This window comes from Phyllostomus hastatus, unplaced genomic scaffold (genome assembly GCF_019186645.2).
Source record: "Phyllostomus hastatus isolate PE091 unplaced genomic scaffold, TTU_PhHast_1.1 phas_scaffold_129, whole genome shotgun sequence".
NCBI lineage: Eukaryota > Metazoa > Chordata > Mammalia > Chiroptera > Phyllostomidae > Phyllostomus > Phyllostomus hastatus.
The window spans coordinates 6,546,767-6,559,864 of NW_025334009.1; the positions used below are offsets into that span (position 1 = coordinate 6,546,767).

At 53.7% G+C, this 13,098-nt stretch overlaps 1 protein-coding gene across 5 annotated transcripts in view; it reads left to right on the top strand.

The window, feature by feature from the left end:
• Positions 1–8,944: 8,944 nt before the first annotated feature.
• Positions 8,945–13,098, top strand: part of LOC123830401 (C-C chemokine receptor type 1-like) — a 28,129-nt gene continuing 23,975 nt past the window's right edge. For 4 of the 5 annotated variants that reach the window (XM_045856576.1, XM_045856574.1, XM_045856573.1 and 1 more), the window contains exon 1: positions 8,945–9,321. The gene's annotated coding sequence lies outside the window, so the exon portion shown is untranslated. Of the gene's footprint in view, positions 9,322–12,310; positions 12,418–13,098 lie in introns of those variants that run through there. The other variant, XM_045856577.1, reaches the window with a different exon arrangement.

The window sequence follows — 13,098 nt, forward strand, 5'->3', positions numbered from 1 at the left end:
TTGTTGGTGCCCCTTTCAGGCTATTCAAGGTACTCGGGTCCCAGGTCCACAAGGTGTACGGGACAACCGGGCTGAGAATGCTAGCACTCTCCCATCTTCCAGATTCTCAGCATCAGATAACTAAAGCAGAAGTGTTTCGGGGGGAAACAGCCAAACAACAGAATATAAACAGCAAAACAAACAGAAGACAGGTTGGGTGCGCAGGAGCACGTAACCAAAAACCCAGCCAACCAAACAAGAACCTGAGAAGTTATGAAAGAGTCCGACACTTCTCACAGGAGAGCTCGCGTCAACAACAGCCCTGAGTGTGTGAAGGGAAGTAGTCGCCAGGGCAGCAGGCAGAAGCGCACAGCTTCCCTTAATCAGACCTGGCCTGTCCCCAGCTGGTGGGGGTGGGGGTCGGGGGGGGGGGGGTGCTGGTCTTAGGACCCACCTGGGACAGGAAGGCTGGGCGCAAAGCCAACACCTCCTTGCTTAACCTTTCCCAGGAAGTGAATGGGGAGATTTACGTCGCCAGCAGGGTCCTGGAGGAGGCGTATATTATCACTCCACCTTCTGCTACACAGTGTCCCGAGTGGTTGTACTGATCCACACCCCTGCCAGCAGCGGATGAGCATTCTACTGGATCCACACGCTCATCGACACTTGACATTCTCCGCTGTTGGCTCAGTTTTGTGTTTTCCTTCCTTTTCCCTTCAGCCATTCTGGTGGTGTGTGCTGCTGTCTCACCGTGGTCTTAATGTGCATCTCCCAGAGGATGAACCTGCGGAGGCTCCTGAATGAGCGTCTTTGCAAAGGCCTTGGCAGGGGCTCTGGGCCCCCTGGGCAGAGACAGCATGAAGCACATACGTAGAAAAGCTTCATAAACAGGAAAGGATGCTCGAAACGGGAATTGAAGATAAGAAAAAGCACCGAGCTGTCAGAGGGGAGGGGCCTGGGGGGCTGGATGAAGGAAGGTGAAGGGATTAAGCAAAACAATGCATATATATGTGTATATATATATATATATATATATATATAATCTCACACCGACATAGGCAACAGCAGTGTGGGGACAGCCAGAGGGAAGGGGGGTGGGGTGGGTGGAGCTGGGAAAAGGGGGGATAAATGGGGATGAAAAGAAACTTTGCTTGGGGCGATGGGCACACAATGCGGTGCGCAGATGGTGTTTTGTGGAGCTGTACACTCGAAATGTGTATGCTTTTGTGAACCAGTGTCACCCCAATAAATACAATTAAAAAAAAGAAAAGAAGAAAGCACTGTCGGGGGAGCACTGAAAGGGGACAAGTGGGGGAGGCCTGGAGTGTGAAGAGAGTGTGCTGGGGGCGGGGTGGGTGGGGGGAGGACTAGAGCAGGGAGGGAGTGGGCTGAGGGGTGGAGGGGGCACGGGGGAGGCTTGGAGCAGGGAGGGGGCGTGCTGGGGGAGGCAGTGCTGGCAGAGGTCACCGCAGGGCAGAGAAGCCAGTTCCACGCCAGAAGGCACGCTCCTTTGTGGACCCTGCTGTGTCTCCAGGGACCTTGGGTAGGTCTGCTGTGCCAGGGCTGAAAGGGTAGCAGATTATCACCGGAAAAATGTGAACACTCGGTCCAGTAACAAGAAAACTGCCAAGCGGGACTCAGGGGAGAGTAAACACCAAACATGAAGTCCCGAAAAAAGAACAAAATATCACTACCCCCTTCTCACTCCCTCCCCAAAACCCACAGGCGGCAGTGTGACCGAAAAGGGAAGTAGAAACTGCATACACGATGCTTCTCTCGAAGGTTCGAACTCTTGGGCGAGCTTCTGTTTGTGTGATGTGAACCAGAGCCCGCCCGAGGGGGTAAAGCTGGCCTTGCTGGGTGGAGGACACTGGGCTGTGGCCGTCCTGTGGGGAAAGGGGGCTGGGGGGTGTCTCGAAGGTAAGGGGTGCCCCTGCTGTTAGGGAACCGGGACCCAGATACCTGTGCCAAAGGCAGGCAGGCATTCAAGTAAAAGTGAGTTTCTGCTCAAACCAGAGATTTGTGCAAACTCGGGTGCAAAATTTGTTCTGTGATCAGATCCCTTTTCTCTTGAAAATTTCAGAGTAAAGAGATGTAGACATTTCCTCTGTGCCTTCCTGGCCTGCAGGCACCCTGCCGTGGGTGCTGCTAGGCGTTGCCAGCTCTGCAGGAGAAGAGAGAAATCGGTGCTGACCTGTAGCATTTACTCATTTCCAATTTCCCTGGTGTGAAGACTCGGTGACCTAGTTTGAGCTGCCAACTTAAGGTCCCTGGGAGCTGGGGAGCCTGAGTGTACTGCAGGGTTTGGACAACCACAGTAACAGTGTTCACTGAGTACTTGCTGTGTGCCGAATGCTTTATGTGCGTCATTTTATTAAGATTATAGTGAGGGCCCTGGCCGGTGTGGCTCAGCTGGCTGGAGTGTCAGCCTGTAACTGAAGCGTTGCAGGTTGGAGTACCGGTCAGGGCGCATGCCTGGGTTGCAGGCTCCATCCCTGGTCGGGGCACATACGATTCATGGTCTTGCCATCACATGGTAAGCAGCCAAGGTCTAGTGCTGAGTTTCAAACTCCAGCATAAATAGCATGCACATGGAGGACTTACTCAAACAAAGCCTCCTGGGTCCGATGCCCACTCCTGGGGGTTCTAATTTGGCGGGTTTGGGCCAGGGCCTGAGAATCTCCATTTCAAGCAAGCTCCCGGGTGATGCTGGAGTTGCTGCTGGCCCACAGACCTCACCTGGAGTTGACACCAAGTTTCAGGCCTTGCCTGACTCATGTCTGAGGCTCCTACCTGCCCCAGCGCTCCACAGAAAGAGGGCACCCCACAGACGTGTGATGAATCAGATGGGAGGGCCCAAATGCCAGCGTGGGCCAACCATGCCATTTAGAGCCTTCCGACTAGGTAGAAGAGGTGACAGGGACTTACACGTCACTGTCTGCAGGTACAGAGGGTCACCATCCACCTCTTCATTCCTGCCTGCCTCCCACCAGGCTCAACCCGCAGTGAGTTCGCAGACCCGCCGTGGTCAGGTTAGCAACCCCTGGCTCCGGCTTTCTCGGGCTCCATGGCTGTGCTCTGGGCTCTCTGCCGGCGGGAGTCGCCCCGTGGCATTTGGGCCAGGGTGGGGATGGGGGGTGGGGGGGTGCTGGGAGGGGATAGTGCTCTCCTCCACTCGTAGACCCTCAAATCTCACCCCCACCCCATCACGTCTGCTTCCTGTTAAACATCTCCCTGTGGCAGAAGAATAGCAAAGAGGAGCTTTCCCCTGCATCACCGTCACCCAGGCTCTGCCCAGGAGGGTGAGGTGGGGGGTGGAGGGTGGGCCAGGAGGAGGGGCTGTCTCTTGGTCTCTGCTGAGAATTCGCCTCTCAAGTAGCTGTTTTCTCACAAGGCTCTTCAGAGCTTCCTGTTCTCACCAATGGACAAAAAGACGAGGCAGCCCTTTTTTCTGCTAGATGTCATTGTGCCTGGGTGTGACACCAGGTGGCCATTCGCAGAGCTGGTCTGAGTATGTCAGAGGGATGGGAGGGACCCTGGGTCCTGGGTGCAGCTGCAGAGCCTCTCGATTATCCGACTCTGCGGCCACCTCCAATTCTCACCACCCCCACCCCCCGAACTTCTTGTGATTTATCTATCCAACACTGCTTGTTCCGCTCCTACCATGTGGGGGCTCAGCAGTGAACAGAAGAGGAAGCAACAGCCCTCCGGAAGCTGGCATGGCTTTGGAGGAAAACAGGGTACAGCTAAGTAAATACATATTGTGTGTCAGGTGGTGACAAGTAAATCAGGGAATGGAGTCATGGGTGTCTTTGGGGGGAGGGGGGAGGAGATTCAATTTTAAATAACAAGAGCAGAGAACACCTCACTGAGAAAGTAACACATGCAGGAGGTGAGGGAGCAGGTCATGCGGGTCAGAATTCTGAGGGAAGGGCACCCACGCAAAGGTCCTGAGGTAGAAAGGCACCTGGTGTGTTCAAGGACATCCTAGGTTCAGCTTGGCTGGAGCAAAGCGAGCAAAGCGGGGAGTGTTGGGAGGTAAGATCAGGGAGGGAACGAGGGCCGGGGGCGTGCCCCCTGGCAGGCCAGCGTAAGGACTAGGAAGAGAAGGGCCCGATCTGAGATAACTCTCGAAGCATCGCTCTGGCCGCTGTGTTGGAAAGCGACTGTGGTCTTCGGGTGGTTTGAACCACAGCAGGGGCAGTGGATGCGAGCAGGGATTGGATCTGTGTATGTTTGGAAGACAGAGCCGACAGGCACTGGAAACATTGCATGTCAGGTTCACGGGAGCCGAGTCCAGAACACCCGCAAGAGTTGGCAGGGTCAACGGGAGGGCGGCGCTGCCATTTACCGCCAGAGGAGGACGACCGTGGCGGCAAAGGGTTTGGAAGGAAGATCAGGAGTTCACCTTGCACCGTCTGTTAGGAGCCTGAGGGGAGACCTTGGGCAGAGCCTTGGCCGTGAGCCTGGATCTGCGGGAGGGGGTGGGGCTGGAGCTGTACGTTGGGGCGTCTTCGGCACGAACATGACACTGGGAGCCGTGAGAGAGAAGGGTGCCACCTAAGTGTGAGTGCAGGTGGGAGAGAAAGGGGGCACAAGGGCCGTGCCCTGGGGCACGCCAAGTTCAAGAAGTGGGGCTACTGAGCAGGAAGCAGCGGCAGGAACTGAGCCGGAGCTGCTGCTGAGAGAAGAGGGAAAGCCGGAGGGTGTGGGGTCCTACACGCAGGAAGAGGGACTGCCAAGAAGAGGGAGTGACGGCAGCGTGCGCTGTGCTGAGCGGTCAAGGCCAATGAGGCCTGAGAACCAGCCATTGCATTTAGTCCCGTGGGGGTCCCTGGGGGCCTGGACAAGAGCAGTGGACAGATGGGTTCCAGAAAGCCTGGGGAGAGTGGAGCCGGACCCCAGTGGACACAACTCTGAGGAATGTTATCGTCAAAATCGAAGAATTGAGTCGGTCATTAGAGGTAGAAGCGGAATCAAGGAAGACTGTCTACTTGTTTGCTGGCCTGCTTATTTGTTCGGTTTTTGTTTTTTAAAATAGGTTTTACGGATTGTGCTATTACAGTTGTCCCGCTTTTTTCTCCCCTTCATTCCCCTTTGCCCTAACCTCCCCTGCCACCAGCATCCCCCCCCTTTGTTCATGTCCGCGGGTCATACATCTAATTTCTTTCGCTTCTCCATTTCCTGTGCTCGCCTTAACCTCCCCCCATCTATTTTGTAACTACTATTTATGCTTCTTATTCCCTGAACCTTTCCCCCCATTCTCTCCCCTCCCTGCTGCTAACCCTCCATGTGATCTCCACTTCTGTGGTTCTGTTCCTGTTCTAGTTGTTTGCTTAGTTTTTGTTTTGTTTTGTTTTGTTTCAGGTTCAGTTGTTGATAGTTGTGATTTTGTTGTCATTTTACTGTTTATATTTTTGGTCATCTTCTTTTCCTTAGATAAGTCCCTTTAACATTTCATATAATAAGGGCTTGGTGATGATGAATTGCTTTAATTTGATCTTGTCTGGGAAGCACTTTATCTGCCCTTCCATTCTAAATGAAAGCTTTGCTGGATAGAGTCATCTTGGATGTAGGTCCTTGCCTTTCATGACTTGGAATACTTCTTTCCAGCCCCTTCTTGCCTGTAAGTTTTCCTTTGTGAAATCAGCTGACAGCCTAATGGGAACTCCTTTGTAGGTAACCATCTCCTTTTCTCTGGCTGCTTTTAAGATTCTCTCCTTCTCTTTAATTTTGGGTAATGTAATTATAATGTGCCTTGGTGTGTTCTTCCTTGGGTCCAACTTCTTGGGGACTCTCTGAGCTTCCTGGATATCCTAGAAGTCTATTTCCTTTGCCAGATTGGGGAAGTTCTTCATTATGTTTTCAAATAAATTTTCAATTTCTTCCTCTTCCTCTTCTCCTTCTAGCGTGCTTATGATTCAGATGTTGGAATGTTTAAAGTTGTCCTGGAGGTTCCTAAGCCTGTCCTCATTTTTTTTTTGAATTCTTGTTTCTTCATTCTGTTCTGGTTAAATGTTTATTTCTTCCTTCTGCTCCAAACCGCTGATTTGAATCCCAGTTTCCTTCCCTTTACTGTGGGTTCTCTGTGTATTTTTCTTTATTTCACTTTGTATCACCTTTACTAGTTCCTCTATTTTGTGACCATACTCAACCATTTCTGTGAGCATCCTGATTACCAATATTTTGAAATCTGCCTCTGATAGGTTGGCTATCTCTTCATTTCTTCATTGTACTTTTGGAGCTTTGATCTGTTCTTTCATTTGGACCATATTTTTTTTTATCTCAGTGGGCCTGTTACCTAGTCAGGGCCAGAGCCTTAGGTATTTGCCAGGGCGGGGCAACCCACATCACTGCCTTGTGGCCCTGTATGTGGGGGAGCCGAGAAGGAACAATGCCACTTGTTCGGCTCTCAGGTGGCTTTCAGTCACTTCCCCTGCTACCCACAAGCAAATTGGGCCCTTTTGGTGCTGATTTCAAGGTGGGTGGACTTGTGTACATTCTAGGACCCTGTGGATCTCTCCAAAGAACTCTCCTGTGAGGCTGGGAGTTTCTCCTGCCACCTCAACCCGCACAGGATTTTTCAGTCAGAGGTTTTGAAGCTTTACTTCCCCGTCCTGGAACCTTGGGTTGCGCAGTCTGTCTTGCTCCTCAATTGTCCCTCCCAGTTTATCCACATTCAAATGTGGGACCACCTGGTCCACCAGCTGCCACCTTGCCCTCCCAGTCCTCCAGCCACTGCCCTGCCACCCATTCTCTCTGCCCTGGCTGCCTGTCTCCACCCCTCCTACTGGTCTGAATGAATATTTCTTATTTAACAGTGTGGTGGTCGGACTTCCATACAGTTTGATTTTCTGGCAGTTCTGGTTATTTTTTGTTTTTAAACTTGTTGTCCTTCTTTTGATTGTGGGAGGAGGCAAAGCGTATCTACCTATGCCTCCATGTTGGCCGGAAGTCTCTGCTTGCTTGTTTGTTTAGGACAGGAGAAGTAGGAGGGTGTGTGTGAGCTGGTGGGAGCAATCCAGCAGAGCAGAGAAAACCAATGATACCAGAGGACAGGACTAGGTCCATGTCCTGGAGCAGGTGAGAGGGTGGGATCCCGTGCGACGTGGAAAGGATGGACTTCGATGGGAGCGTGGAGAATCCACTCACAGAACAGGAGGGAAGGCAGAGTAGAAGGGCCCAGAAAGGGCGGATGGGACGAGAGGAGGTAAGATATGCGCAAGGTCTCTTCTTATGGCCTCTGTTTTCTCTGTGATGTAGGAACAAGGTCACCAGCTAAGAATGAGCACAACAGAGTGGTGTTGGAGGTTCAGGGAAAAGGCGGAAGGTAGGAAATAATGTCTAAGAGAGGGAAAGGCGGTTGGCTCTCGTCATCTGGAGTGGTCCCAGTGAGTACGGTGGCACAGCCTCATCCGATGTCATGGGTGCAGGTGGGCAGTCAGACTGAACCAGGACAGGGCATTTAGCAGGTGAACATGACAAGATCAGGACAGAGGAAGGGAGTCGAGGCTGGGTTTACGTACAGGAGGGACAGTGACAAAGGCCCACGGACTTCAGCATGATGCCACGCAAGGGCACGAGGAGGCCAAGGGCCAGTGGAAAAATGGAAATACCAGTGAAAAGAAATGTTGGAGCTGAAGTTCTAGAAGGCGGTGGGGTCAGTGGCTGGGCCACTGGGAACCGAGATGCGCAGGGCCACAGACGTCAGTGATGGGAAGATCCAGAGGTCAGGATCGAGGGTGTGAGTGGCTGAGGGAGGGAGAAGACGAGACCGTTAGAGGAAAGGAGTTCAGGGCTGGGGAGCCACAGGAAACCTGTGCTTTCAGTAGAAGGTAAATGTGACTTCAAAGTCCTTCCATCTGGGTACACACAGCCTTTTACCATGGGACTTTACTGCTCCTCTTAGAAAGGTAGATATCACTCACTGTCCGACTCTTTGACTGTGACTTGGCTCGGTGGCTTGCTTTGACTGACAGAATACGGCAGAAGCACCATTATGTGACTTCCGAGGCTATGTCTTAATATGCTTCGCAGTTCCTGTTTCTATCTGAGACAGCCAGGCGGCAGAGCCAGGCCAGACGCCCGCCCGGAGGGTGAGAGGCCGCAGGAGCACAGAGACACCCAGTGGCCACTGCCGGAGGTGGAAGCGAAGCCACTGTGGGCCACCCACCTGGTCCGCAGAGTCACAAAATGTCATTGTGATTTTAAGCCCCTGAGGATGGAGGTTGTCTGTTAGGCAGCAGAGACAGACATAGGTGGATAGTGAAGTCATGAAGAATTATTATAAGAGAATGGTAGGGAGTAGTACCACACCAGAGCTGACTCCTAGGTTTGTGAGAAAATGTTTCTGTTCTTTTTAATTTTTGGAGCTATTTTGAGTGAACTGCTTTGTTATTTATTGTGAAAAGTGCCCAGAGTATATAATTCGGTGCGGAAAAGGGATCTCCACTCTCCCCCACGAAAAAGAAAGACTGAACCCCTCAGAGAGCGTCTGTCCCTCGTGGATGTCTCCCTACTGCAGAGGGCGGGGCGGCTCCCGGGAGGAGGTGACCTCTTGGGTAATTCAGGGGGGAGGATCTGACATGGATGCGCCCAATGCCCCCTTGCATTTTGGGATATGACCCAGCACAACAGCGCAGCTGAGCAGAACCGAGAATGGAACCAAGGACCATTGGTAGCGTTTCCTTTGTTGTGTTAGGTTGGGGTGTGTAGCATGCTGGGGTGGGGGTGGGAGTGGGGGGACGGTGAGACATGCCTGGGAGAGGCCAGGCAGGCAAGGGGAAGCAGAGAGTGAGGAGGAAAAATGACCACCTGGCTGGATGGAGCACAGGTCGGGGGTGGTGGTGGGCGGAGAGGCGGGGGAAGGAAGTGAAACAGGGTGGGAGGTGGGGGGGGGACAGTGAGGTGGTGTGGAGGGGGCAGGGCTGGGCTGGCAACTAGGGGTCACTTGTGTCACCCAAGCCCCTCCGGTCTGTCTGTGGGACACCTGCCAGTCGGGCTTCCATGTCCAGCAAGTGGCCTGGGGTCAGAAGCAGCCCCTTCTGCCATGCAGCCCGGGGCAGTGTGTCCCAGGATGAGGCGGCAGAGAGGTCCCCGTGGTCATGGCACCTCTGTCCGCTCTCTCGGAAATTAACTTCCTGCTGTCAAAATCGAAACTGAAAGGTGACAACAACAACCAGGCCGCCTGCCGCGCCTGCCGTCAGGCAGCCCAACCCTGACCTGTCCTGGTTACACAAAACCTAAGGTTTCTGGGATGTTGCGTTTGAGATCGAAAAGGAGAAGCTGAGACGGGGCTGAGTCAGGATCGGATGCCGTGGATGAGACGCAAAAAGGAAATCGGTGAGTTGGGAGAGGAGGGGCCCTCGGGCCTGGCCGGGGTTGACACTGGGCGGGGTGTCGGATTCAGGAATCAGAGTCCTAGACAGAGTCAGGGGTAGGATCTTGGGTGCGCCTTACTGACACTTCGCTGTGTTCCCACCACACGGCGGGTGGCTGCAGCCCCTGCCTAAAGCCGGTCCCGTGTGCTGGTAAGACGTCTTCTGGGTTCATGAGACAAAAGCCAGATGGAAAACAATGTGTATCAGATGCTCCACCTGTGTTAAAAAAATTAAACAGCTGTGTGTGTGTGTGTGTGTGTGTGTGTGTGTGTGTGTGCCTCCCACCTTTGAAAGGCCACAGGGAGGGACCCCCCTGGGTGTGGGCATCAGACAGGGGAGACCGCCCACGGAGCTACTTCCTGTTTAGGCCTTAAGCTATAAGAGCCAGAGAAGGCTTCCCAGCTCCCCTCTGGCCCAGCTCAGTGCTCCTGGAGAGAGATTCCCCAGGACTTTGGGCCACAGTCTGGGTGAAAAATCCAGACCCATGGTTCCCAAACTTGAGTATGCATCGGAATCACGGGAGGGCATGTTAGAGCCAAAATTTCTGACTCAGTAAGTCTGGAATAGGACCACAGAATCTGCCTCACTAGCAAGTTCCTGGGGGTGTCGATGCGGCTGCTCTAAGGTGCTAACTTTGAGAACCCCTGTTCTAGAAGGTTCCCTTCCCCACCCCCTCACCCCAGGTGCTCCCTTCCTTGGCCCAGGGCACTTCCCAGGCCATGGCATTGTTCCTTACTGCAGTGACTTGCTTCATTGTCTGTGATTCTTGCTCAGCCGTGAGCACCTGAAGAATGGGGCCCAACTCTCTTGGTCACTGCTGTGTCCCTAGCGCCTCACAGCACCTGGCGCATCCTGGGTACTCTGTGGATATTTTCTCAGTGAACAAGGGTATTTGCCTGGCATGTCCTCTCTGTGTCATGGGGGCCGCAGGAGCCTAGGGCTGAGCTGGAAAGCCAGTCAAGGATCAGGGGTATTGACCGTGGTGCTTACCTTAGCCACGACCGAGGAAGAGGCGGGCCTCACGCTCTGAAACTGACCTGCCGGCTAGGTGCTGCCCACAGCCGAGTGCGTGCCCCCCTTCCATTTGCTGTTGTGGGGCTGGGTTGAGAGCTGATGCAGGGGCGGGGGGAGCTCAGCTGTGCTCACACTGAGCACCATGTGGCCACACACCTCAACACACACCTCTACACGCTGCAGACTGCTTCCTGAAAACACAGGGCTCCCTGCCTGGGGAGCAGGGCAGACGGGAAGCCAGAATCCCCCCAGGAGCAGCCCTCAACCCGGGGTGGGCAGGTGGAGATGTCCTGGGCACTGCCTGGTTTGCTCACCCCTCCTGCCTGAAGTTGGGGTGACCCTAGGGGCCTCTGAGTTCCACAGCAGGACCGAGTTCGGCTTGCCCACGGGGGGTGGTGGCTCTCGGACCCCCTTCATGGGCTCCGTTTGTTTCTGGGCCCACTTTCCCCTCCCCCTGCGGTGTTTCCCGGGGTCCCCACAGGCACACTTCCTGTGCTTGCATCCCAGGAGGGAAACCGCAGATTAACACAGGCAACTCGAAGCTCTCGAGAACTGCACTCAGTCATTCCTTTATAGGTATGTGTACATGTATCTTCACCTAATCCTCCCTATAAAGTTGGCGTTATTAACCTTGTACAGTAGAAGAAAGAGACACTTGGAAGCCTAAATAACATGCCCAATGTAAGGGAAAGGCGGGCCTAGGGTTCAAATGCGGGACTGCCTGATTGCAGAGGCTTGGCCCTGTGTGTACCCCGCCCCCGCCCCCCCTTCCCTGCTCTCTGCACAAGGGCCACAGGTTCCTGGGCCCAAGGCTGTCGTTGTGAATCTGGTTGCCCTTTGGCCTCTCTCTCCCACCATCTCTCTGAGGCCGGGCGGCCCCAGAGGGCAGACCCAACCCGGGAGACTCACGGGATGTTCCAAGGAAGTGGATACTGAGGCACCTCGTCGCCTTGAAGGGACAAGTGACAGTTTCAGAGGACGTCCACGTTCATGATTTCTGAGTGGCGCTTGCCAGTGGGGCCTGCGGGAAAGGTTGGCGGAATCCCCGTTTCACAGAGAAGCAGGTGGAATAATCTGAGGGGCACGGGCAGCCAGCAGGCGCCGGTAGTCGTGGGGAGGACGGTCGTGAGCATCACTCATCGGACATGTTTCCTCGTGCCTGACGCCCATGATGACGTTTTTCGCCTACAAGCCAACCTCTCGCATCCTCCTGCGGGCCTAAGCGTTCAGCATACTCATCGGATGGAGGGCGAACCAAGACTGGGAAAGGCTAGTGATCTGCCTGTGACTCAAGTGAAGAGCTGGGATTGGAACGTGGCCCGTGGCGGCCCATTGCCAGGCTCCGTGCACCGGCCCTGGATTCCCTGCAGGCTGGAGGCCCCTCTCAATAAAACCGCTCTGTGGGTTTTGGGGAGGGAGCCTGGAGGGCGCGGACAGGGGAGGAGAGGCGGGGTTCAGAGCAGTCAGAAGCCCAGGGCATAGAGGGCGCCAGAGAGAAGCTGACGCTGCTCGCTGGCTTTTATCAGCCGGATCATTTTGAGGAACACAGGACCCAGGGTACTTGCAATCTTTAAAGGAAAGAAAAAAAGCCTGCTTACTGACCACAAGAGCTCCATGCCCTGCATTCGTCCCTCCCACCTCAATTCCCAGCCTGCAATTGCTCCACAAGTTCTCAGAACTGTGCTGGCACCCACCTTGCTCCACTGAGTTCCACCCTACCCCACCCTCCCGATCCCTTAAGACAGAACTCCCCAGGACGAAGTGCAATCCAGTGACCAGAAAAAGTCCTTAGAGTGACCTCAGCCTCCAGCAACTGGCCACTGGTGGGCGTTGTGGCCGTGCATGGACACCCAACCACACAAAAGGAAGACTTCTGTCCCCTTCTTGTCATTCTGAACGACCAAGAACCCCAGAGTCCTGTCTCCATCACTACACGGGAAGCTGAGGACTTCCTCCTATTCTATTGAGACCTTGAACCTTGAAAACAAAGACTCTAAACGCTCCAGAAACAAAGACTCTGTGGACAAAGCTCCTTGACACCAGCGTAAGTGGCCCTTGTCTTTTCTGCCTTGTCGTCCTCCCTGGAGGGAATCTGGTGAGAGTACGTGCGTGCAGTGTGTCTGAGCAGCCCGCAGACACTTCTGGAAGGCAATGAGCTGTGTAGCAACACTGAAAATGGGTGGATTTATGAGACTGGGCACTCGGATGTAAACCAGGTTTTTATTTTTGCTTAAAAAGGGAAGCTTTCTTGAATGATGGGTTGTTAGTCACTGACTTAGAAAATCAGCCCAGCCCTGGCCAGTGTAGCTTGCTCGGTGGGTTGGAGTTTCGTCCCATAACAGGAAGGTTATGGGTTCCATTCCTGGTCAGGGTACATTCCTGGGTTGGTGGTTTCATTCTTGATCCCCGGCCTGGGCATGTACAGTCCCTGGTCCAGGCTCATGTGGGAGGCAACCAATTGATGATTCTCTCTCGCAATGATGTTTCTCTCTCTGTAAAAGCCATGAATAAAATGGCTTTGCATGAGGATAATTTTTTTTTTAAGTAAGTTGGCCCAGTATTAAGGGACAAGAGGCACTTTCTGTAGAAGGCTATTCGAGAGGAATTTACTTGCCCAATTTTCCCCGTGTAAGTGAAAACCGTAGCTGGAATATGGAGTCAGTGCAGCAAGAGGGAGGCATGAACGAGAAAGGCCTTGGCGGATGTAAGGATGATCGGATACTGA